This window comes from Rhinolophus hipposideros, assembly GCF_964194185.1.
Source record: "Rhinolophus hipposideros genome assembly, chromosome: 15".
NCBI classification, from domain to species: Eukaryota; Metazoa; Chordata; class Mammalia; order Chiroptera; family Rhinolophidae; genus Rhinolophus; species Rhinolophus hipposideros.
The window spans coordinates 21491004-21517252 of NC_138061.1; the positions used below are offsets into that span (position 1 = coordinate 21491004).

Genomic DNA, 26249 nt, shown 5'->3' on the forward strand with positions numbered 1-26249 from the left:
AGGTAACTTGTCAAGTTCTAAGAGCAACTTTGTAGCAAGCATTCTAGAAAGTTCTGGTGGCTGGCATTGTTCTAGCTCCAGCAGTGTGGAGAGCTGTGGGTCACTGTGATTGCTCACATGTCCTAGACACAAGAGAATTTTATCCATGATTGAGCTCAGTCACTCGTCCCAGGAAGGCACAGAAAGCCCCGTGTTGTTTGCCATGGAGAAAATGAGAAACAACTTCAATGACCATTCATAGAGGATTGCTAAGTAAGACTGGGCTAGTCTCAAAGTCAAAACAAATCTCAATTTTGTGGATGGATCTCCAAGAAATATTAATGAATGGCCAATGCAAGTTTCAAAATAATATTTACAGTGTGATAGCAATTATGCAAAAGCAACGACAAGATATATCTTTTTCAAGTACATATACAACGTAAGTTTATGAATATTTTTAAAAGCTCTGAAAGGATACAGTACAAACTGGTAATAGAGTTATCTCTACAAGTGGTTTGGGAACATCAGTGGGAAGAGGGGCTCAGTCAGAGAGGAGCCTTAGCCCTATTTGTAATGTAACTTGTTTTTTAAAAAAGGAGAATATAATCATATATAATTGGCAACATTAACATTTACTAATTAAAAAGACATCTATGGAAGAAGTAGGGAAAGTAGGAAGTCTAAAATAAAATACTCGTATGTCCCTCACGGTCATGACTGTATAGTGGGACAGAAAACACACAGGTTAAAAAAACCCAAAAAACATTAAGAACATATCTAACAAGAGAAAGAAAATGAAAATACAGTGGTACCTCAGTGTTCAAAAATAATCCATTCTGGAAGACCATTCAAGTTCTGAAACGTTCGAAAACCGAGGCACGGTTTCCCCATAGAAAGTAATGCAAAATGGGTTAATCCGTTCCAGACCTTTAAAATCAACCCCTAAAACTGCAAATTTAGCATGAATTTTACTATCTAATGATACCTTAGATCCATAACATTTACGGCGTTCGTAAACCAAAATGTTTGTCACTGGAGACATTCGAAAACCGAGGTACCACTGTAATTATTAAAATCACATTACCTCATATTTCCTGAACCATCATTCTAGATCATTTCTGTGGACTATAACTGATTGCAGCAAACCTCAGACACCTGTCCATAGTACCTTGTCAAACTGGAATCTTGTATTCAAATATTTTTTTTTTATTAGTTTCAGGTGTACAAGACAAGGTAATACTTAGACGTTTTGTATTCAAATATTGATCAAAACACATGAACTGTGTGTTGAGGCAAGAAGTACTTCGGTGGTTGGTCTTGTGTCATGACAAAACACACTCAGAGTTGCCTGGCCAGAGAGTGCAGTGGTTAAGGGCAAGTACTCCAGGGCCGATGGCTGGGTTCCAAGACCATTTCCACCAGTTACTAACTGTATATAACCTTTGGTGAGTTCTTTAACCTCCCGCACTTCTCTGTTTTCTCATCTGTATAATGAGGATAATAAAAATACCTGCCTTGTGGGTAGTCGTAAGAATAAAATGAGACAACCCATATAAAGCAAGAATAGTGACCGGCATGGAGACACTAGACAGGGAAGCTGAAACCTCACCAGCTAGGCTCTTAGAAACTTGACTCCAAGAGAATATAGCTGGATATCCTCACTCCATGTGGAAGCAGAGGTTTCTTCCTACGCCCCATTTATACAGACTTCACTTTCACCACATAACTCAGTCTGCCTTCAGGCAGGAGAGACAGGTGGTGGTGTTAAGAGTTTTCCAGATAAATGCTTTCACCTCTCAAGTATAATTATCAACCCAACTTCCTCCCAGCAACATGGTTAGGAAAACACTACTTTCTAAAATGTAATTATTGGTGGACAGTGTTTCGTTGCTCTTGGAAAGAGGCATCTTTCAGATCCCTAATAGAATACGGGAGGATTCCAGGGGAGCCCTGTGGGCATTCCAGTAGCTCCTGGAAATTCTGTGGCAGGTTTCCCCTCCCCTTGGCAGGCAGTCCCGGGCCTCAGCCACTCCCTTTCATCTCGCCCCTGTGGCCTGAGGGTGAACTCCAGATTCCGCTTGTCTCTCCTCATCTCTCCTCTGGTAATTTCTGCCCTGTGATGGGCTTGGGGGTAGGGGAGGGCTGTGGGGTGTCTGTTCTCCAGAGGTGTCAGGAGAGGAGGGCCTGGTGAATGGTATTTCGAAGCAGCTCAGGATGGAAAGCTAATTACCATTGATTTGGAATAGGGGGTTAATTGGTGCCCAGCTAGAGCGTACTCAACGTTTTTTTCCTTCTACACGCAGATGGAGTTTGTACAATGACCCCCTCTAGTGCAGTTTCCCCAACTCCGTGGGTATAGGAGTAACCTTGTGCACAAGGGGCCTCGCAGAACCAGAACAGATGGAGAGAAGTAGCCGGAGGAGGGGTGGTGGCAGAGTCTGTGGGGAAGGGCCTCTGCTCATCTATGCATAAGGGTAAATAAGCCCCAGAGAAGCGAGCTGGACCCCTGAGAACCAGCCATGGTGGGGCCTGCCGTCAGGAGAACTTTCCACAGGGCAGGGCCTAAGGATACAGAGAAAGAAGCTTGTCCAACACTCAGCCGAGAGTTGTGGGGTAGTCACCCCACTGCAGGTGTGCAGGAGCCATCTCTGCCTTTTGCTGGTCACTCAGCCTCTCCCTGGGGCCAGGGTGCGATTTCGACACAGTAGAAAAGCCCCTTTGTAGACCCTGGGGAACATTGGAAGCCCCTTTGTAGACCCTGGGGAACAAGAGGGTCTGGCATTATTCAACTTTGGCACTCTTCACTGGTTCTAACCTTATGGGTGAAGTCTCGTGAGTGTGGGCACTGAATGGCTAATGAGAACATCTCTGCTGGAAGAAAAATCAGCTGTGTGCAAACACCACAATATGGGGGGCAGCACATGCTTGCCAACCAGCGTTAGCAATGTCCACTGAGGAATCAGGCTGGGACTGTAAGTTTTACAACCAGGAGTCCCTTAGAGATCCTCTCCCAGGATGGTATGTGTCTGGCTCTCATGCTGCCACTCTAGTCCCATGCCCACAGCAGACATCCTTGACTGATTATGGCATGTTCCCATTCTGTGCCCATGGCAGACAGTGTTCATCGATCATGAGCCCAGACATGGTCTCAGAGTCTTTCTAAATAAACAAAACCAAGTATCTTCAGGAAGACACTACCTATCAATTGGCAATGACACCGTGAGATGACACTTATTGGCCACACTCTGATGTAGCCCATTTCCTTTATTTGACAGATGAGGAAATGAGGCCCTCTAAGAGGAAAAGTGACTTGTCCAAATTACAAGGACGTCAAGTGATAACAGGACTGGGACTCAGGCAGTCTAGCTTCTAGTTCATTCCAGTCTGGAATTCTGGCCTTCCATGCAGAAGTCCTCTTTCTGTTTTTAGCTGAAGTGGGCAGGAAGTCTCTGTTGTATCACCGAGGGAGCTCCCGGTGGGAGGGGCAAAGAACACCCTCCCTGGAGACAAGTTGCTTGTGCAGAGAGCAGAAGATTTCTCTGCAGCTCCCAGAAAGGTGAAGGGCAACTCCTTCAGAGAGTCGGCTGCTTTTTGGGGCTCAGCCCACACGTCCTATCTACCACCTCCCGCCTCTCTCGTTGGATAATAAACCCCAGCTCTGCTAGAGGCAGCGTCTGAGTCAGGCCACGCCACCTGCATGACTGCCCGGAGCTGCGCACCTTGTTTTCCCAGCAGAAGGGTGTCATGTCAGGGTGTGTTTGGTTGTTACGTCTGGGAGGCCCTACAGTGCAGCTACTGCTCTGTCACCTCCCTCCTCCTTTGGTCCGAGGCCCAAAGGTCTGACCTAGAACACAGCTCTGCTCCCCACCAGGGCCCCATCTATCCCTCTTTCGATAACCAACAGGAAAGTTGGCTGGAAAGCAGGTTGGGGGACATTATCCCCCTCCAAACTGGAGAATGAAGGGAAAGAAGATCTTTGGTGGTGGCCAGGTGAGTAGGGGGTGTGTGTGTGTGTGTGTGTGTGTGTGTGTGTGTGTGTGTGCGCGTGTGTGTACAGTTTGTTCTGTGAAGCCTTTAGCTGTAACTAAGTCACTCTCCTCCCATAGGAGGGAATTTCAAGCCAATCCTGGCACCTTTGGAGGAGTGTCAGCTATATGCTTGGCACTAGGTTTGGTACTGGGGACCTTAGAAGAAAAGTCAGGGTCGTCCTGGGTGGAAAAGCCAGAATGACATTTGCCTGAGCTGGAGCCGCCAGCTGATGGAAGAATCAGGGCAGAAAGCACAGGATGAGTGAACGGCCCCAGGTGCAGACCTCCGCTGTCAGGACTGCATGCGGGGGCCATCCTAGCTGGCTTGTTGAGGCAGCTCCTGGATCTGGGGCCTTGTGGTCTTGGCATCCTTGCACCCCTTTCCCTCATGATGACAACAGTTGGTTTAAGCTTTGAGTTTTACGGAACTAGGCGTATGGGACAGCCAGGGTGAGCCGTGGAAGCCTGAGTTGTGGCTTGTTTGAGGGAAGAGTTTTTCTTCCCTTAATCAGGAGAACGGTCACCAGCTGGGTGACCCTTAGATGCCAGCTGCAATAATTCCCCCCTTCAGCTACCCAGTACCCCAGCTGGAGCTCAGCCCCAGGTGATTGTAGGGGCTGCGACTCCTGCATCTCAGGATGTTCCCACAGACCAGGCCATTGTAAGAGTTGTTAGAGAATTGGCTCTGTTTCCTTCATATCCTCAACTTAGTTGGACCCAAGGAAGAAAGATTTAGATTCTTCAGAGACCTCCATGGTTGAGTAACGGCAGGCTTTCCAGAAGAGCTTGTGGGATTCTGGTGCCAAATTCCCACCTTTCAGAGTGGAGCAGGGTCTTGCAGTGATGGAAAGCTCGGGCTTTGTTATCAGACAGGATTATGTGGGTGTGTGAGTCAGCCCCACCTCTTTACTAGCTGTGTGACCCTGGGCAATTACCTAACCTCCCAGAGTCTCAGCCTTCTCATCTGGGAAATAGTTTAATTGCAGAACCTGCCTCATGGAGTGATTGTGAGAAGTCTAGGAGATAAGAATCAGGAACCTTTCCCATCAAGCCTGGAGCAGCTAGTGGCGGTCATTCCTATTGTTGCCTATGGCCCCTCTGGCCCCTCAGGAGGAGGCAGGGGCTTCAGGTGCTGCCTTGTACACAGCATGACTGTCCAGCCTGGAGTAGGGGGACATTGTCCCAGCCACGAAAGGGTCTTGGGCTCCCCCGCGCTGCAGTGGATGAATGCTCATGGGCTGGCCACGAGACAGCCCCAAACGCCGGCCAGGGTTTGGCTCCATCTGCTAATTAGGGAGCATTTATCTGGTGCCCAGCAGAACAAAGTGGTCAGTTCAGCCACGCTGAAAGTCTGAGCTCAGTGCTGGTGGGGGGCTGGGGAGGAGGCTAGGAATGGGGCTGAGGCGGGGGGTGGGGGGGTGGTCAGGGTCCCTGGGGCTAAATGGACCACATTCAGATATACCTTAAAAAAAAACACACCAAACCAAACAGGAAGTATGAGGCTGGTGTATGGGCTGGAGCTGAGATGCCTGCAGAGAGGATGGTTCTGGCATGCAACAAGCAGCCATTCTTCCCACTGAGACAGTGCCTGCTGGCCTCCGAGGTCATCTCTCTAGTGAAGGCCAGCTTGTCTGTCTTTCTAAGGAGTCGGGGTTGTTTTATCCCGAGATTTCCAGGCCTCCACTCCTCATCTTGGAGCTTTGTGAGGAGAAAACCCCAGTGGGAGAATAGAGGGAACCCTCTGTGTATGCCCCCCTCTTCTCCCTCCATCCTTCAGTCCAATAAGGTGAGACCAGGAAGGGGAAGATGGGCCAAGAAATCTACCACATGCAGGAGGACTCACAACTGTGAGAGTCTGTCCATTGTTTCATGTTTTTGGGGTGCAGCTGGGACACCTTAGGCTAGTTTGGAACACCTAGGTTTCTTGGCCATTTAGTTCAAGGTGGGGCAGGGTGGAGCAACAGAACCACCCTCTCTGCAACTGAGGGACAGGATTCAGACAGAGCAGTCTGGCTCTGGAATCCACTTGCTAAACCCCTCTTGTCGATTGCCAGTCATAACTTGGACGTGGCCCCTGCCTGGGCCAGAGCATGGCAGAGGTGGCCTGGGAAGCCCCGCACCTTGGAGAGGAGAGGTGCTTTCCCTCCCTTGCCAGGAAGGTTTCAGAGAAGGTAGGGCTGGGCTGCACACAGGAGGTGGGTGCTGCTCCAACCCCCTTCCCCGGCTGGGGAGGGTTTGGTCTGGGCAGAGAGAGAGAGAGAGAAAGCATCAATTTCTGTGAGGATGTTCATTTCCTTTTCTCTGCTCGTGAGTCGATTCTCTTTAGTGTCCCCTCTGTCTTTCTCTTTCTCCAGTTTCTCTACTTATCTCTATCTCCCCAAAGCTCTCTGAGCCCAGGTCTGTTTCTGGGAGTAGCTGTCCATCCCTGTGGCCTTTCCCCAACCTCTCAGGCACTGGTATGTCTTTGCCAGTCTTTGGGTCTCTCTGGTTTTGCCCCCAATGCTGCCACATTTCAAACAGGAGTCTGGGAGAAGGGCAGGTGAGAGCCTGACCCTAGTCTATATGGGGTCACTAACTGTGATGAATGAGGGGCTTTGCCAGTCTGCACCCTTGGAGGCAAAACTCTGTGGAGGGGAGGGAAGCTGCTTCCTCTTCCAGGACAGTGTGGGCCCTGGTAATTAACCTTTTTCCTGGGAGTGGCTCATGTTTAGGCATTCTTACCCCATGCTAGCTGTTCCTCTAGAGACCCGCCTGCCCCGCCTCTGTCCCTCCTAGAAAAAGCTGAGCAGTGGACATTTGCAGGAAAGGGAGCGGCCCTTGTAGGGTCAGGCTGGCTCCCAAACTACCCCACCAGCTGTCATGATCTGGGTCAGGTAGGGCATCAGAAGTAGGCTAGGGATCGGGCTCTGCTCTCGCTTGGACATCTCCCAGTGAGGGGCAGTTCTCTCTGGTCCAAGCCTCATCAGCTAGGCTGCAGAGTGAGCACCTGACCACCTGCTGTGGGCAAGTCACTGAGTTCAGGGTGGGGCTGAAGGCGTGGAGACCGATGGAATAGGAGCCGACCTGCAGGCTGACCCTTCAAGACATTTCCACTTATAAGCTTGCACCTCAGTATGTTCTAAACCTAGTAGAACATACTAGAACATACTGTGTGCTTGCACCTCAGTATGTTCTAAACCTAGCTTCTATCGAGACCCCTCCCTTCTTCCCTCCCTCCTCCTCTCACCCTTTCTCCCTCCCTCCTCCTCCTCCCACCGCTCCTCCCTCCCTCCCTCCCTCCTCCGACTCTCCTCTTCCATCTCTCAGTGACTGTACCATTTTACCCCAACATATTCCTCCTCTCCTCCCCCTCAGCCAAGCCCTCCTGACTCCTCACTTGCACCCATGGCATTCCTACCAGGACTCCCCAGTGCTCCAGTCCGACCCCTTCCAGCAGCTTCTCTGCACTGCAGCCAATCAGCTTTTTATTTTCCATCATTTATTTTTAATTATGAACATTTTTAATCCTACAGAAAAAAACAGCCATCAGTGGACCTGCCGCCCAGATAGAACAATTGTTCACATTTTGCAACATTTGCTTGATATGTTTTTTAACAATACACATTGCGTGGTGAATATAGAGGAGGTGTCAGATAAACGCTAGATTCCCTTTCTCCTTGTCTCGGGTTTTCCTGACAAGGTGCGACTGAAGGTGGGCCTAGGAGAAGGGCTGGGTTTAGGTAGACCGAGAAGGTGGGCCAGGCAGGGGGACCAGCGTGAGTGAAGGCGTGGAGGCAGGACTGTCATGGGCACACACAAGGTCAGGGAGAGCCCTGCTCTGTGCAGGACTGAGAGGGAGGCAGGTCTGCACACGGGCACCAGGCAGTCCTCAGCAGCCAGCCCTTTCTCTCCTTGCACTTCCCCTCCTTCTGCACCAAGTCCTAAGTGGGCAGCGGCCATGTTTGTGAGGTCACCGAGAGGAAGTCATGACCTGGGTCAGCAGGGCTGTCACCAGGACTAGCCATCAATAGCTGGGCACCATGGTGGCTGGAGGACACTGCATGCTGTGGGAAAATTTTACCTATTGCATTTCCTGGTTCTCTGGCAGGAGTCAAGTTCTCCCCCAAGGAAAGCCTGTGAAACAGAGCTGGCCACAGGGTCCCGGAAGCCCAAGGCCAGGCGGCCCTGGGTGACTTGCCTCCTGTGTGGGTTGCTTTACAAGGACCACCCATCCCCTACAACTCTGCCTGAGTTTCAGTTTTTGCTTCAGGGATTTTTCTCTTTTTCCATACAGGCCCTACCTTTTGTTCTCCTTTTGAGAATGTGAAGAGACAATAGGAAGTCCTTGGCCCAAAGGGGCCTACAGAAAGGAGAAGTTACAGGAAAAGACGACTGTGGGCTAAGTGGCTGACCTTAGTGACCCAGAAGGAAGCCATAGAGGCAGCTGGTGTTCATATGGGCCCTTGATGCCATCAGGCCTGATTGAGGCCTATGGGCTGCCTGGGTCAGCTGTTATGAGCACCTGAGGTGCCAAAGGGATTCAAACCCAGTTGGGACCATCCCAAACCTGGCCAGTCATGTCCCATATCCAACCCAACAGCAAGTCCAGGCATCCTCTCAGACCTACCTCAAAATGTAGCCTGGCTCTGCCCTTTTCCTCTCTGTCTACTCTGACCCACCCTGGTCCAGCCCCATCACCTCCCACCTGGACAAACTCAACTGGTTTCTTCAGGGATCTCCCACTCGTACTCTTGTCTTCCCACCAACTAGAGTGATCCTTTTAAAACCTAAATCAGATCACATCACACCTCTGTTTATAATATTTCTGAAAGACTTCCTTTCTTTTTGGAATGAACTCCCAACTCCTTACTCTGCCCCAGGCCCTGTGTGGTGGGCCCTCATTTGCCCTTCCAGGCTCCTTTCATTGGCTTGCAGCTTGCCAATCAATCACTTGCTCCTGAAACACCAAACACAGTACTGCCTTGAGGCCTTTACCATTGCTGTTCCCACTGCCTGGAACACCCTTTCCCCAGATCTTCAAGCCGCCGACTCCCTCTGGTACTCAGGCCTCAGCTCGTGTGGCCCCTCCCAGAGAGGCCTAACTTGACTGCTTCCCCTGACAGCCCTCACCCCAGCCCTTTCACTCTCAGTTACATTGTTACATCCTATTGTCTTCGACACTTACCACAGCCTGTCATCATCTTATTTAACTATTTGTCTTCTTGTTTACTGTCTCATGCCTGCTGGAATGTGAGCTGTAGGCTAGCAGGACCTTGCTTCTTCTTTAGCTTCTGTTTTCCCAGTGCCTAGAACAGTGCTTGACACATAGCAGATGCTCAAGAAATCACTGAATGAATACGAATGTATGGCCACCTGGAACTGAGTACTGTAGTCCCGCCTTATCCGTGGGAGATATGTTCCAAGACTCCCAGGGGATGTCTGAAACCATGGATAGTACCGAACACTATATATACTGTGTTTTGTCCTATACCTACATACCCAAAGTTTCACTTACAGTTAAGCACAGTAAGAGATTAACAACAATAACAAATAATAAAATAGAACAATAATAACAATATACTGTAATACAAGTTATGTGTGCGTGGTCGCTCCCTGATAACTAATCTGATAACTGATGGCTACTGAGTGACTAACGGTCAGGGAGCATATACAGTTTGGATAAGCTGGAGCAAGGGAAGATTCACGTCCTGGGGGGTACAGTGGGAAGGCAAGAGATTTCATCATGTGTCTCAGAATGGCACACATTTTAAAACTTGTGAATTGTTTATTTCTGGAATTTTCCATTTAATATTTTCAGACTGAGGTTGACTGCAGGTAACGAAAACTGTGCAAAGTGAAACAGCAGATAAGGGGGATTGCTGCATAGGGGATGGGGAGAGAGGCCTGCATCCTCCTTCAACACTTTTAAAGACAAGTTCTGCTGTTTCGCTCCCATTGATCCTTCTGTGTGCCTGCCTTTCTTGGCTTATAGGCTAGCCTTGCTGTTGGGAACACTCTTTAAAGATTGGGTGGAACAGGGAGGGCTTTCACATTTTAAGATGCATACCAACTACTTAGTGATCTTGTTAAAATATAGATTCTGATTCAGTAGGTCTGCATGGGGCTTGATGTTTTGCACTTCCGCCAAGCTCTCAGGTGATGACATGGCTAGTCTCAGGGATCACACCTTGAATAGTGAGGGCACAGATACTGGAAACATACATTTGAAGTCCTTCGTCTTCATTCCTTTCTTGTTCTTCCTTCTGTCCACTGTGATCTTTCTCCCATTTGGTCACAGCTCTTTGTGACCAGGTGGGAACTTGGCCTAGTGCATTTGGGCTCTGTGTGCGGAACACTGTTCCAGCACTTTCCAGAAGCTGCCAGGGGTGGTGTGGGCTGCCTCAGAGAGGTGGTGAGTTCCCGTCATTGGAAGGGTTCCTATGAGCTTGAATGGTCATGTGTCAAGGGTGTTAATTCCTGTGTGGGAGGAGCAGGCCCCTTCCTGCAATTCAACTTTGCACCTCTGTGTGCCTTCTACAAACTTGTGGAACCAGGATCTCAAGTTGGGGCTTACTCATCTGTGGTGACTTTTACAGGTCATCTGGCAAGTCCTTAATCCCCACCCTTCTTAGTCGTTCCTGGGGAATGCTTGACGTTCTAAATGCTGTATGTGTGATTTGGTGGATGGGGCAGGGGGAGGAGGACTGATGTCTTGGCTTTGGGAATAGTTCAGTTGTGCCTGACTTGATTGGATCAAGGAGGTTTCTGCATTTTATATTGTCTTCCCTCTTTCAATTTGGTTCAACAGACCTTGACTGAGCCCTGTTGTATTAGCCAAGACAGTCTAACTGCTGTGGAACAAACTCTCAGTGACTCAATATAATAGAAATTTGTTTCTTGCTCGTGTCATAGACCAAAACAAGTTACTGGAGGGCTCTGCTCCAGGTAGTCATTCAGGAACCCAGGATTTACTATCTGATGACTCCAACCCCCATAGATCTCTGTATCCAGAAAATAGGGAAGGGAAGAGAGAGAGTGTAGAATGATTGCAGGGAGATTTTATGAACTGTCTGGCAAAGGCATACATCACCCCTGCTCATATTCCACTGGTCAGACTTCAGTCACAGGGCTACACCTCCCAGCAAAGGAGGCTGGAAAATGTAGTCCAGTTGTGTAACGGACAGTGGGTATGTCAAGGCACAGATCTTGCTTTCAAGAAGCTCACAGGCTTTTGAAAGGATGCAGGTATACAAACAAATAATTACAATATAGTGGTAAGTGCATTTCCAGAAGTGTGACCAAACTACAGAAACAATCTAAAGGAGGGAATAAGTGAAGGGAAACCTGCATAAAGGTGTGAGAGAGAGGTCGTGACAACAAGAGATCACATAGGGTGGGGCACTCCAGGTAAGAGGAACAGAATATGCAAAGGAACAGAGCTGTGGAACAGCATTGTTGTGTCCAGTTAGGACTGCAGACATGCCATGTAGTATGTGGGGACATGCGGCATTGAGAAGACATGCAGCTGGAGAGGTCAGTTGGGGCAGAGATCATGAATAGGCTTGTGTTCCACGGGAGGCAGAGAAACAACAAAAGATGAAGCCAGAGATGAAGCCATCAGATGGGAGCAGAATTGAAGCAGTGTAAGAGATGGTACATACTTAGTGCTCTCTTCACCAGAACCTTCAAAGAGGTTTCGTTTGTGGTTTGGTCTCTAATGCTGTGAAGTTTCTAATGGGGGAGAAAGATGAAGGTGGGTTGAGCAGGTGACCTACCCAAGTCAGCAGGTTCTGGTGGAAACTACCTGGGCCTTCCTGGCTTTTGCCGGGTCCACCTGACAGCAGGCAGCCTCACGGGAGGCTTCCAGCATCTTTGAGGTAGCTTTCAGCACCCTTTCCTGAATTTGACTGGTGCTCATGCACAGCTCCAGGGTCAATCCCAAGCAGAGGAGGGGCGAGCTCTTGAGAATGAAGGTTCCGCATTGACAGGGCCAGGCCACAGGGAAGAGCTAGACGCTGCCCATGACCCTAGCCTTCTTCTTTAGCCTATTCTTTTGTTTTTTGTTTTGTTTTGCACAAGACTTTGAAGGAAGGAGAGGGATGAGCATCGGGCTTAGAAGTACCCTGACCCATTTGGGATTGAGAAAAAGTGGGAAAAGGAGACACTCGGAGAAGGGGAAAAAAGGAAGTCCAGGATGTGGGCTTGTCGATTAGAAGTGTCCCACTTGGCTTCTGTTCAAGAGAGCAGTGTCAGAGGAGCACTCTGGAGACCAGTTCTGGAATCTCACCGCATTGAACAGCAGCCTGGGCCCCGGATTACCGAAGTTCTGTCTTGGCCTCATCTCTGCCAAGAATGTGCTATCTTTGTCCCAAACTGGCCTGACTTTGATCCCACGGTGGCTAGGGCACTTTGGGGAGCACAGTTCTGGGCCATTTGGATTGATGATCGGGATGAGAGGATTCAAGAAACTCTGGGGCTGGGGGCATGGTTCCGCCGGAAATGGAAGGTGGAGGTCTGCCCTTCTTCCTTCCCTCTCCAACTTCTTCAGGCCTTGTGCTTTTTGTTGATGGTCCTCAGAGGTCCGTGTGGAACAGCTTTGGGGGTAGGCGTTTAGAAATCTTAGGGTCTCTGGTGAGCCTAAGGGAGAGCTAGAGATTCTCAAGGAGGGAATAGGGTGACCTTAGCCAGGACCCTGCTGGAAAACACACACACACGCATGCACATTCACACGCACACATGCACAGACTTGCCTTAGGGTTGGCCTCTTTCTCTGTGGGGGAGTGTCACTACTGGCACCCTGGGCTGGTGCCAGTATCTCTCTGGTGATCTGTCCCCCACACAGATGTCTCTTTCACCACTATGCCGGGCAGACTTACCTCTAGAATTCTGCTTTCACAGGGTTATTCCTGATTAACATCCTTCAGGGGCTCCTGTAGCCTGGAGAAGGAAGCCCAAGCTCTTCTTCTAGTCTCTGATGACCCCTCTAGCCTTGCCCCTCACAGCACCCGGTACTCACTCTCCTTGCCCAGTGCCTAGCTCTTCCAGCCCCACACTTTCCTGGGGGTGAGAGGAAAGAGGGGCCAGCAAGCTGCAGGGGGCCAGCAAGCAACACTGAGGTGTTGAAGGGGATTGGAGTGTAGCTCCAGTTGCCCACTAGGAAACCACCCCTCAGACTCTGTGCGGGGAAACTCTACCTGTTCTCCCTGAAGCTGGTCTCAGAGCTGACTGAATCCAGGATCTCTGACCCAGCCCTGTTTGTCACTCGCTTTTCAGGGTATCAGCTGTCCTAGCTAGCGTGATGCCCTTCCCTCCTGGACAAGGGGAGTGTGAGGCAAGCTTGTGCTGGGACAAAGTGCAAGAGCCTTAATCAGTGAAGGCTGTGAAGTTACAGGTGATGGACCCTGAAGTCTTTTCAGCCATTGACAGTAAGGGCAGGGTGGCTTAGCTGACAGCTCCCCCAAAGCAGAAAGGGCTGGAAGAGACCACCAGAGATAGGAAGATACCACTGGAGTCTCTTCACCTTGAATAAGGTGATCCTATTTATCAGGCCCTCTGCTCACCTGTGGTATCTCATTTAATCCACTCACCACCATGGAGTGGCTGTTTTTACTCACCCTACCTTACAAATGAGGCAACTGGGCACCAGAGAGTTTAAGTGACTTGGCCAAGGTCATGTAGCTAGGAAGGAATAAGCTGGAATTCTGACTTCAGAGCTCAGGCATTCTATCACTAACTATAGTACTGAAATAGTGGTAGAACAAGGCTAAGAGAGATGACTGCTTCTGATGGTTTCCTCCATGCCTGGCATGTGTGAAAGTACTTTGCGTATACATTTTCCCTTTTCGACTTCTCATCAGCCTCCAGGAAGGAGAAGATAAGCTTGACCCCATTTCACAGATGAGTAGACTGAGGCCCAGAGAAGTAGGAATAATTGCATCTGATATTCGGCAGCACTTTCTCAGGTGTCTTCTCCTTGGATCTTCACAACACCCTCTGGAAACAGGGCACGTGTTTCACAGATGAGGCCACTGCTGCCCAGAGAAGCTGATCCGTTTGCCCCAGTCACCCAGCAAGTCGTTGCAGGCTGGGGCTGGAACCGTTCTCTTTTGAGTCCCAGCCCGTGCTCTTTCTCTGAAGGCTATAGGTCAGCATGATGGGTGTAGGGAATGAATGCACTGGCAGTTCTAGGGGTAGATCGGTGTAGCTAGTGGTTTGGACACCGTGCAGGCTTGAGGACATTCCCCTGGGATGGCACCATCCTGCACATCTTTACTTTCTTTGTTGTGTGCATCTCGCTGTGGGCGTTAGGAGATCAGCCCAGGCTCTACCACATTAATGTAAAACATGTCCCAACTAGCGCCCACGCACCTGATGAGCTGCTGGAAAAGCCAGAGGCCTCCTCCCTAAGCCTGGCCCACGCACACCAGCTGGACAGCTCCCCTCGGGGCCCCTAGATGCTCACGGCCAGGCCAGGCCTGCCCAAGATCCCTCCCAGACCCGTCTGGCCCTCCTGGTCCCCCTGCTGACCTCAGGGCTGTAGCTTCCCAAGCACTTTCCCTGGCATCAGGGACACAGCCTGGTGTCCTAACGAGTGATGATGATGACAGGAATGATAATAATAGTAAACACGTATGGAGCACTTAGTCTCTGCCAGGCTCTGTGCCAAGCACTTTACACACATCTCATTTAATCCTCTCACCCACCCTATCAGGCAGGTTCTATCACTACCCCCATTTTACAGATGAGGAAACTGAATTGAATCCCTATCTGACTAGCTATGCACTATGTATTATTGTTATTATTATTATTATATTATTATTATTCACATTTTCCAAAATGTTGTATAGGCACCACTGTGAGTTCAGGAAGAGACTTTCGGGCAAGTCTGTAGAATATGGGCAAGTATTTTCTCTTTTAATAGTTATTTATTGTTTTAACGTGCGTCGGTGTTAGAGATTGAAGTCTTATGTGTCCCCCAAAATTCACATGTTGAAGTCCTAATTCCCAGGACCTCAGAATGTGACCTTATTTGGAAATAGGGTTGTTGCAGATGTAATTAGTTAAAATGAGGTCATACGGGAATAGAGTGGGCCCCTAATCTAATGACTGGTGTCCTTATAAAAAGGGGAAATTTGGACACAGACGTGCACACAGGGAGAACGCCATGTGGAGATGAAGACAGTGATAAAGGGAATACTCCTACAAGCCAAGGGACACCAAAGATTGCCAGCAAACCATCAGAAATGAGAGGAGAGACATACAACAGATCCTCCTGCACAGACAGACCTCAGAAGGAACCAACCCTGCCAACACCTTGATCTTGGACTCCTAGCCTCCAGGACTGAGACAAAAAATTTCTGTTGTTTAAGCCATATTCAATTTGTGGTACTTTATTACAGCAGCCGTAGCAAGTTAATACAGTGAGATTACACACATACGCACGCGTGTGCACGCGCGCACACACATGCAGTGAGTCCTTACTTAATGTTGATAGGTTCATCTGAGACGGCAAAGCAAATGACCAACCCATCACCAGACCCAGGGGTGTCTCACCTGCCACCCCCCACCCCAGAGACTCTATCCACACGTGGTACTGTCCTCAAAATGAGTTCTGGAAATGACTGTTTCTCCATCTCGCCCCATTTCCAGTGATCCTTTAGGATACCCTAACTGCCTGTGGAGTGACACATCAGGCACGCACCCTCATCCTGATGCCAACCATGTGATTACCCCAAATCACTGGAATAAATAATTATCAAGGGCCTCCACCCCGGATCCCATCTCTTTCTTTGACACATGGCAGCATTTCATGGAATTCATGAACAAGTCAGTTCACTCCAATCAGACTGCTTCATCTAACAATCCTGACCCTCCCACTACCAAACCTTTTTATTCACCATTCCTCCCTCTGGAATGCTGTCCTCCCTTTTCTCTATCCTTTATTCAAGGCCTCGTTCTCCTGTGTCCTCCTCTGAGAATCTGCTTTGCTTACTCCAGCCACACTGACCTTCTGCCTCTCAGCAGGTTGACACTCATCTAACACTACTAGGCTCTCCAGCTCCCAATCAGATCGTGGACCATGACTTCCACGCTTTCTGAATCACACTCATGCAGTGCATGGAATGTCAGTGGTAATGGCTTGATTGGGAAGGGATTTCAAGTAGTGAAGGCTTTCATGTTTTCCAGAAAACGGTCAAGGAAGATTTCTTTGACTTAATAAGGTCTTTTGGACGCTGGATTGGGCTCCCTCTCAAAGTGCCCTGTGTCTTGGCTTCAGCACGGCATGGGCCCATGCTCCAGCAACCAAATGCATCTAACACAGGCAGCTCTTCACCGAGGTGGACAGGTCCTCTCTGCCCCATTTTGTTCTCCCTGGCTGCTGCTTCAGGGATATGTGGGGTCAAGGCTGTTCCTTGAATGCTGTAGTGATTTCACAAAGAGAGCCTGTATCCATCCTGTCCACCCACCTTCAACTTCACCTCGTCCAGGGAACTTTCTGAGCAACCGCCCCACTGCCTCATGCCTCTGCTGCCCCTTTCTGTTTATAGAATAGGCCACCACATCTTCTCGGGGTTCTCATATCTTCCCTGTGAGTTGCATCATCTTTCCTTGTTGCATAAACAATGATAAGTGCCTCACAAAGGATCACTCAGTCAGCTGGGGCAGTTTTGAGCCCAGGCTCCAGACTTGAATGCTTTGCTTCATGCTCGTTGAGTGGCTTCTCCTGGGGTGACAAGGACAACATTTTAATGACTCCTGGTTCATGTCAATGCTCTGCTGGTTCTCCACACTCTCTCTCTTTCTGTAGCCTTAGGAGATCTCTCTCTCTCTCTCTCTCTCTCTCTCTCTCTGTGTGTGTGTGTGTGTGTGTGTACGTAGATGGTGCCAAAAAATATGTGTACACATTTGAAGAAAGGAAAAAAACTATTAAAATTGTAATACTCAATATATACCGATAACAAAACATGAATACAAGTCGTGTATACATTTTTTGGCACCCCCAGTACATATACACACACATATACAAGTATATTATATATATATGTAATATATATATATAGGTACCAAAAAAATGTATACACATGACTTGTATTCATCTTTTGTTATCGGTATATATTATTACAATTTTAATAGTTTTTTTCCTTTCTTAAAATGTATATACATTTTTTTGGCACCCTCTGTATAATGGTAAAATATATACATATAAAACATAAAACCTGCCATTTTTTTTATTGTGGTAAAATATACATAATAAAATTTACAATTTTAACCTTGTTTTAAAAGTGGACACTTCGTTGGCATTAAGTCCATTCACATTGGTGTGCAGGCATCATTACTACACTTTTCTAGAACTTTTTGATCTAATTTTCTCTTTTAAGCCTAGTGTCTTATAATTTCAAAGGGTTAATTTCTTTTTAATAAGGATGTGAGAGCCCACTAGGTCCAACATTGAAGAATGAAATAATACCATTTTACACAGAAACTCTTAGGAAGAAGGAACATTTTCCAACTGATTGTGTGAAATCAGCATTAATCCTGGTATCAAAACCTGGTAAGGATATTATAAGAAAAGAAAATTCAGAATAATAGCCATCAGGCACATAGATGCAAGATTCTTTGCAAAAACATTGGCAAATCTAGTCCAGCAGAATATAAAAAGGATAACACATTATGACCAAGTAGGGTTTATCTCAAAAATGCAACTTGGTTCAAACGCTCTAAAAACCAATCAGTCTAATTCACCATATTAACAGACTAAAGGAGGAAAAATGGATATCCTAGATTTAGCAAAAGCTTTTGATAGAAGTCAGCACTCATTTATAATAATAACAATAATTTAAAAACTCCGTAAACTAAAAATCAGAGGAAACTTCTTGAACCTGAGCATGTACACAAACCTACTACTGTTCATCATATTCCATGGTGAAGGACTGAATGCTTTCTTCCTAAGATTGGAATAAGGTAAGAATATTCTCTTACCTCCTCTATTCAACATTGTGTTGGATAGTCTAGCCATTGAAATAAGGAAAGAAAAATGAAAGGCATACAGATTTGTAAAAGGAAAGTGTAAAACTGTCTTTTTTTTTTTTTGGCTGACATGATTGTCTATGTGGAAAATACTAAGGAATATGCAAAAGACAAAAATACCTACTAGAATTAATAAGTAATTTTCACAAAGTTGCAGGATTACTATCAATATGCAAAAATCAATTGTATTTATGTATACTAGCAGCAATTGTAAAATACAATTTTAAAACACTATAATAATAGTATCAAAACACATAAAACACGTAGGAATGAATTTAATGAAAGATGTGTGAGATCTTTACATTGAAAATTACAATACGAGGCTGGCCTGGTGGATCAGGTGGTTAGAGCTCCGTGCTCCTAACTCCGAAGGCTGCCGGTTCGATTCCCACATGGGCCAGTGGGCTCTCAACCACAAGGTTGCCGGTTCAACTCCTGCAAGGGATGGTGGGCTGCACCCCCTGTAACTAGCAACAGCAACTGGACCTGGAGCTGAGCTGTGCCCTCCACAACTAAGATTGAAAGGACAACAACTTGACTTGGAAAAAAGTCCTGGAAAGTACACACTGTTCCCCAATAAAGTCCTGTTCCCCTTCCCCAATTAAAAAAAAAAAAAGTTTTGAAAAAAAAAGAAAACTACAATACATTGCTGAGTGAATTGAAAGAAGATCTAAATAAGTGGGAAGATTTACCATATTCATGGATTGGAAGTCTCTATATTATTAAGACAGCTGTTCTCCCTAAATTAATCTACAGAGTCAGTGCAATCTGAATTTTTAAAAATTCCAGGAAGCTTTTATTTTATAGAAATTAATCAATTTATTCTAAAATGTGTTTGAAAATGCAAATGATCTAGGATGACCGAAACAATATTGAAAAAGAAGAAAAAGTTGATTTCAAGACTTAACTAAAAGCCTACAGTAATCAAGAAAGGATAGTGTTGGTGTCAGGATATATATATCTATCAGTGGAATAGCATAGATAATCCAGATATAGACTCATGCATATATAGCTAATTGAGTTTTGACAAAGGAGTTAATGAAATTCAATGGGAATAGTCTTTTTCAACAGATTGTTCTGGAATGATAGGATATCTATACCCCCCAAAATATATTGAAATTTGACAGTAGATTTCATTTGAACAGAGAATTCTGCTGAATCCCTCCCCGCCAAAAGGATTTGCTAATAATTGTTTTAGACGTGCTGTCCAGTCCCTCTCAAATCTGTTGTTTTTTTATCTTCATGTGAAAGTTCAGGGTTGTGCCAACATTTTGAGAATCATTAGACACCAAAGGTGTGATGATCTCTGTCCCAATTGGGCAGCCAGCACGGGGCTAGGCACTTTGGGGTGAGGGAACAGAAAGAAAAGATGAAAGGAGAGCACTTCTGGAATGGCTGCCTGATGAGCTCTCTGAACTCTCTCCTTTCAGCCGTATATGGTAAAAGTTATTTTTTTTAAATAAATTGAAGTCTGTGGAAATTGTCCTAAGGGCCTACAAACATAGCAAATGGAGAAATATTTATTTAAGAAAATCTACTAAATTTCAGTAAAAATGGCATTTGAACCACAATTGCTCCCGTCCTCCCCCATCTCTGCTTGACAGAAGCTCTGCTCCTGGCCTGTGCAGCCCAGAACATAGGACTCCCTTTTCACTTAGCTCCTAGTCGGGGTCTACTGTAGTAATTATAACAATATTGGGTTTGTAAGGCATATTAATGTAACATGTATAAATAACAGTACAAAAAATAAAAAGAGAATATCCTATATAGGAGTAATGTTTCTCTATCTCACTGGAATTAAGCCAGTATAAAGTAGATCCTGATAAGGTAAGCTGTATACTGTAAGCTCTAGAGCAACTATTAAGAAATAACTCAGAAATATAGTGAAAAAAATTATTAAGGGAATCAAAATATTATCATAGAAAATAAGGGAGCTGTAGGGTCTATATTAATATCAGACAAAAGAGACATTAAAACAAAAATGTTACTAAATAAATGGAAAGACATCCCATGTTCATGGATTGGAAGATTTAATATTGTTAAGAAGGTAGTACGCCACAAATTCATCTATAAATTCTATGCAGTCCTGTCAAATCTCACCTGGCTACTTTGCAGAAATTGACAAGCTGATCCCAAAATTCATATGGAAATTCAAGGGAGTCCAAATAGGCAAAACAATCCTGAAAAAGAAAAACAAAGAGGGAGGACTCATACTTCCTGATTTCAGAAATTAATACATCAAGAGAATGACAAGACAAGTCACAAACTGGGAGAACGTATTTGTAAAAGACATATCTGATAATGACTATTATCAAAACTATATAGGGATCTCTTAAAACTCAACAATAAGAAAACGAACAACCTGATTAATACATAGGCAAAGATCTAAACAGACATCTCTAAATAAAATATATAGATGGCAAATAAACATGTTACTAGAGAGTTGCAAATTAAAACAATCGTGAGATACCACTGTATACCTATATTAGAATGGTGAAAATCAAAAACACTGACAACACTAAATGTTGGTAAGGATGTAGCGCAACAGGAAGTCTCATTTATTGCTGGTTGGAATGCAGACTAGTACAGCCACTCTGGAAGACAGTTTGGCAGTTTTTTTTACAAAACTAAACACACTCTTATTATATAATTCGTTAATCAACCTCCTTGGTATTTACACAAATGAGTTGAACACTTGTGTCCGTACAAAAACGTGCACATGAATGTTTTATAGCAGCATTACTTATAATTGCCAAAACCTGGAAGAAACCAAGATGTCCTTCAGTAGGTGAATACATAAATAAACTGTAGTACACCCAGACAACGAATATTATTTAGTGCCCCCCCACACCAAAAAATGAGTCATCAAGCCATGAAAAGACATAGAAGAAGCTCACACGCATACTGTAAAAGAACTAAACAAAGCCGATCTGGAAAGGCTACATAACTGTAAGATTCCAACTATATGACATTCTGTAAAAACCAAAACTATAGAGATAGTAAAAATATTAGTGGTTTCCAGGGGATAGGGGTGAGAGTATGGATAGGTGGAGCACAGAGGGTTTTTAGGGCAGTGAAACTTCTATATTATACTACAATATTGGATACGTGTCATCACATACATTCATCAAAATCCATAGAATGTACCGACACCAAGAGTGAACTGCCATGGCATTAGGAATAGAGACAGTGGAAATGTAATGGCTGTGTGCGATGTCAGCAGGGTAGTGGATGGGGGAGGGGGTTGACACAGTTTGAGGGGTATAAATGATAAATGTCTATTACATTGTTTTGTGCACCGGCAACTAATAAAAAGAAAAGAATGAACTGTAATGTAAACTATGGGCTTTGTGTGATAGTAATGTGTTTACATAGGTTCAGCAGCTGTGACAAACGTACCCTCTGGTCTTGGATTTTGATAGTGGGGAAGACTGCCATTGTGTGGGGTCAGGGCATATATGAGAACTCTCTGTACTTTCTGCTCAATTTTTCTGTGAACCTAAAACTGCAATAAAAAAATAAAGTCTATTAAAAAAGAAAACAATATAAAGCTACAGTAATGAAGATGGTATGGTACAGGTATAGGGATAAACATATAGATCAAAAGAGTAGAAGTGAGAGTTCAGGAATAAACTCATTCATTTATGGTTCATCAACTGATTCTTTACAAGGATGCCAGTGCCATTCCAGGGGAAAGGTGCTTATTCTTGGGCAATGAGGTGAACTTGTTAAAAAAAAAAAAATCATAAAAGACTGTGTGAAGTACTGAAATAGGGAATTCCAACCACGAGTGTTTTTAGAATTCAAAGAAAAGGTGGTATGACCTTAGGCTGAGATGGTCAAAGGCTTTCCAGAGTAGATGCCACTTGATAAGGTCATCAAAGAAGGAAGGGAAAGGGGAAGTACATTTCAGGCCACAGTGAATGAGAACTTGAAGAAAAGCCCCACATTTCACTATTGTCTGTCTCTCTGTCTCTCTGTGATTCTCCCTAGTATCTAACACAGGGACTGATAAGCCCTTAATTAGTAGAATGGACAAACCAATTCAGAGGTTTCTCTTGATCTCTCATGGTCCCCAGGGAGACTGTGTGGTCTTTCCTCCTTGTAAGAGGAATTTCTGGGTCAGGGAACCATCAAGCTCTTGTAGTAATGTTCCCCTCGTTCCTGAGCTGAAAAAAAGTGGATTAAGGTTTGAGGATTAGAGCACTAAAGCTAGAGTTGCTGGGACTTCCAGCCTCTCTGTAGGGCGAGGAGTTGGCCTCTTGGGTTACAGATGTGCCCCAGCTGGACTTGGGGCCCACCCTTCTCTCTCCCCGTGTTTATTGCTGCTCAGCTTTGCCCAAGAAGAGCTGCTGAATCAGCTTTCTCTGGCTGGGGCCAGCTCTTGGAGCCGAGCTGCCCTGTATCTCTCACACTATCCACCCCTTAGATAAACAGCCTGGCGTCCCCCACACGCTGAAAAGTTCTGATGTGGTTGCAAAGGGCTCCATTAGCCAAACGCCTCTCGCTCTAAGAAGGACCCTGGCAAAGGGCCCTGCTTTTCTTCCAGTCTGAGTCAGGCCTTTGCTGGAGTGACAGGAGAATCCACTTCCTGCCTGAAAAGGTGGCCGAAGCAGAAGTCTCTGCTGGGCGGAGCCTTCCTTCCTCACTGCCCACGCACCCAGGCTTCCTCCTCACGGAAGGCCTGGGCAGACCTCTTCATGAGACAGCCCTCCTCAGCCTTTCATGTGAGTGTTTTATCTCTTGGAGCCAGTCCTGCAAATTGTGCAGGTTACAGAACCACTTTGCAGCCTGCCTGCCCCTTGCCCCCCCCTGCACACCCCCACCCCTCGTAAGGGTGACATTGGATTGTATATCAAACATGGCCGCAGATGTTTATTCCACTGCCCACCACTCTGCCATAGATGTTGAACGGTGCTGCTTTGCGAGCTCCCCACACCGAGTAAACTCAGCTAGGCTGCCTTTATTTGGTTTGCTTGAGAGTCTGAACAAGGGCATTTGCTTTCTTTGAAAAGTGACTTGTAGGCAGAGAAAATGTCACTGGCAGCTGGTTAGTGGTGCTTCCTTTTCCAGTGGCTATGGCCGGTGGGCCTTGGGGGTGATGGGGAGGGAAAGGGCAGACATCAAGGCTCTTCTGGCTCAGCATTGGTGGTGGGATTAGGTGACGTGTGGCTGGACACAGTACCTGGGGGATAGGGGTGATGGGGAGCAGGCCAGCTGGCACTCATGGCTCTGGTCAGGACCTAGTGACCCAGTACTCTTTGTGGATGGGCTTATCTTGGCCTCAGAAGGCTGCAGATTAAGGCAGAGGTGGGGGAAGATGAAAATCTGTTACAGAAGAAGGAGGTGGGAGAGAAGCCTGATTGAAAGCATCCTCCAAGAGGCGTTTTAAGGGAAAGCTCAAGTCTTCAGGAGGCACCTGAACCCATTGAGGGAATTCAGACTGTCACTCTGCCAAGATCGAGCTGGCTTCACCTCCTACAGGAAGCCTTCCCTGACCTCCTACTTTGGCTCCCACAGAATCCTGTTCATACATCCTCATGAGTCCCCTTCACTCCAGAACTTGCTTACCTGTCTCTAGCACCAGAGTAAAGGTTCACAAACTTCTGGGTAGGAGCTCAGGAAACTGCATTTTTAACAAACACCCATCTATCTCCAGGTTATTCAGGTATAGGCAGTCTTCAAACTATGTTTTGATAATTGTCTTGCTCTAGAGCAACCTGTCCAATAGAAATATAATGTGACCCACATACGTAATTTTTAATTTTCTAGTAGCCACTTAAAAATGTAGAACAGGTGAAATCATTTCTAAAGTATTTTTATTTAACCTGATGTATCCAAAATATTATCATTTCAACATGCAATCGGTACAAAAATTATTAGAGGTATTTCACATTCCTTTTTTTTTTGTACTAAATCTTGAAACCTGGCGCATGTTCTACACTTACAGTACATCCGAATTTGAATTTGGGTGGGTCACATTTCAAGGGCTTGACATCCACATGTAGTTAGTAACTGACATATAGGACAGCACAGCTCCAGAGCTTTGTTGCTGTCCACAGACCAGCAGTTTGAGCACCACCTGGGAACTTTGTAGAAATGCAGGATCTCATGGCCCTGTCAGGACCTACTGAATCAGAACCTGCATGTTAACGTATGGGCAGGTGTGTTGCTGGGCCTGCCTTTCTCCTCAGACACCTCCATACTCTTCCTCAGGAATTCTGTGGAGCCATTGTTCAGAGGTGCCAGGCCTTGCCTACACATAAGTAGTTATCCATGTACTCTCAGTCATTTTCCAGAAAAGATTTAAGGTTCCTATAAATATGCATAGATTTCAACCAAATGAAACAAAAGTAGAAAAACTATTAAAGAAGTGTGCATAGATGTATGGGCAAGGATGTTCACTGTAGTATTATATAATAGCAGTAAAAAGTCAGAAGCAACCTAAACATCCAACAGTAGGGGAGTAGGTAAATAAACTACAGCCCATCCAAACATTGAATTCTGTGTCACAATTAAGCATGCTGGTATGGAAGTACTACTCATCGACATGGGGAAATTTTCATTATATAGTGTAAAAATATTGATGAGCTCATTTTATTGGCATTCATGGAAGAATGTCTGCAAAGGATATATATCCCAAAATGGTAATGTTACTTTTTCAGGGGGAGGGATTATGAGTGATTCTTACTCTCTTTTTGACCACCCACTTCTATAATTTCTAGGGTTTTGTTTTCCCCTCAGTGAACATGAATTTTTACATAATACAGAAATAACGTTTACAAAACAGAATATAGCTTAGGAAAGGAGAAAATAGGAGCCCTACTCTGTGTAGAATTTATTTGAAAATACCTTAATTTAAAAAAATTCTAGGGACAAGTCTATAGCGTTATGGCCCAGGGGCTCGTATTTACATGTAGCAGGCAATTATTAAATGTTTGAGATGGACTTACAACATTATTTGAAAACTCATGAGCCAGCTTTTGTTAAATTTCAGTCTGTATTGAGGGAAGTGAAAGTTAATAATTGTGCAGTCTCTGTTTTGTTTTGAATAGAATCTGACAATGACCCACCCTTCACATGTGGGCTCTAAACAGTTTCTGGATGATGATTGTGCAAGAGAGAATCCTAAAGTCATGTGTTAGAGCTGGATGGGTGGGTGGATAGATGGGAATATGCACACATGCACGCACATGTAAAATCTAATGTAGGACCACTTTTCACCACCTCCAATGTTAGCACTTTGGTCCAGGCCACCGTCTATAGGCTCCTCACGGGTCTGCCTGCTTCCACTCTGTGGCCCATTCACTACCCTGTAGCGAGAGCCATCCCTTCCGTGACCGGGCCTGTCCAGCCTCTTGGATCTTGTTGCCCGTACCTCAGCACTGGCTTGCTCCACTCCAGCCACCCTGGTCTTTGCAGGCTTTTCGCACTCCCTATTTCCCCTGTCTAGAAACGCTCTGCGCTTCTTGTCTCCCTCCAGTGTGGCTCGCCTTTCTCACCTCTTGCAGGTCTTGCAGAATTGCCGTCTGACTTGTAAGGCTGTTCTTACCACTCCATGTAAAAGAACAACCCTGTTCTGTTCTAACGCCTTATCCTACTTCATTTGTCTTTGTAGCACTTATCCCCACCCCAACATAGTACATAATTTATTTGTGTACTGTTTGTCTACCTCCACTAGAATGGAAACTCCCTGAGGGCAAAGGCTTTGTTTCTTTACTGCCGTTTTTTCTTAGTGCCCAGTGCTCTAAGTAGGTACCCAATAAATATTTGAAGGAAGGAATGGACTTCAGATAGCATGTGACTGATCTTCCTGATTTCACCCATGAGGCGCCTGAGGGTCAACTGAGACAGCTTCCAGGCCTTGACCAAGGTCACACAGCTGGGTCCACAGAGCTAGACCTGCCCTCTCCACTCAGCTCCAGCTCCGCCTGTGCCTGTGGAAGAGAGATTAGCTACATGCAGAAGGGCCGTGGCCTGGGCCATCCTGTCTCCTGTGTATTTTTCCAGTTTATACAGAATTTTAGCCCAGAATAGCAGAAGAAGAAAAAAAGTTTCTTCTCCAGAACCCTGGAAACTCTTCCAGTGGGTCTGTCCCTGGAAAAACAGCAGCGATCTCAAGGGTGGGAAGGTAGGAAATGGAGGAGGGGATCTTCCAGTGTGGGGGCAAGCAGCTGGATTTGGTTTTGCAATTAAAATAACATTGGGGTTTGTTTCCACAAAGCAGTTGTGGAA

General features: G+C 46.0%; 1 protein-coding gene across 3 annotated transcripts in view; it reads left to right on the forward strand.

The window, feature by feature from the left end:
• SH3PXD2A (SH3 and PX domains 2A) overlaps nt 1-26249 on the forward strand; it is a gene marked incomplete at its 5' end in the record, with an annotated part of 213327 nt that overhangs the window by 52648 nt on the left and 134430 nt on the right. The window lies entirely within an intron of this gene.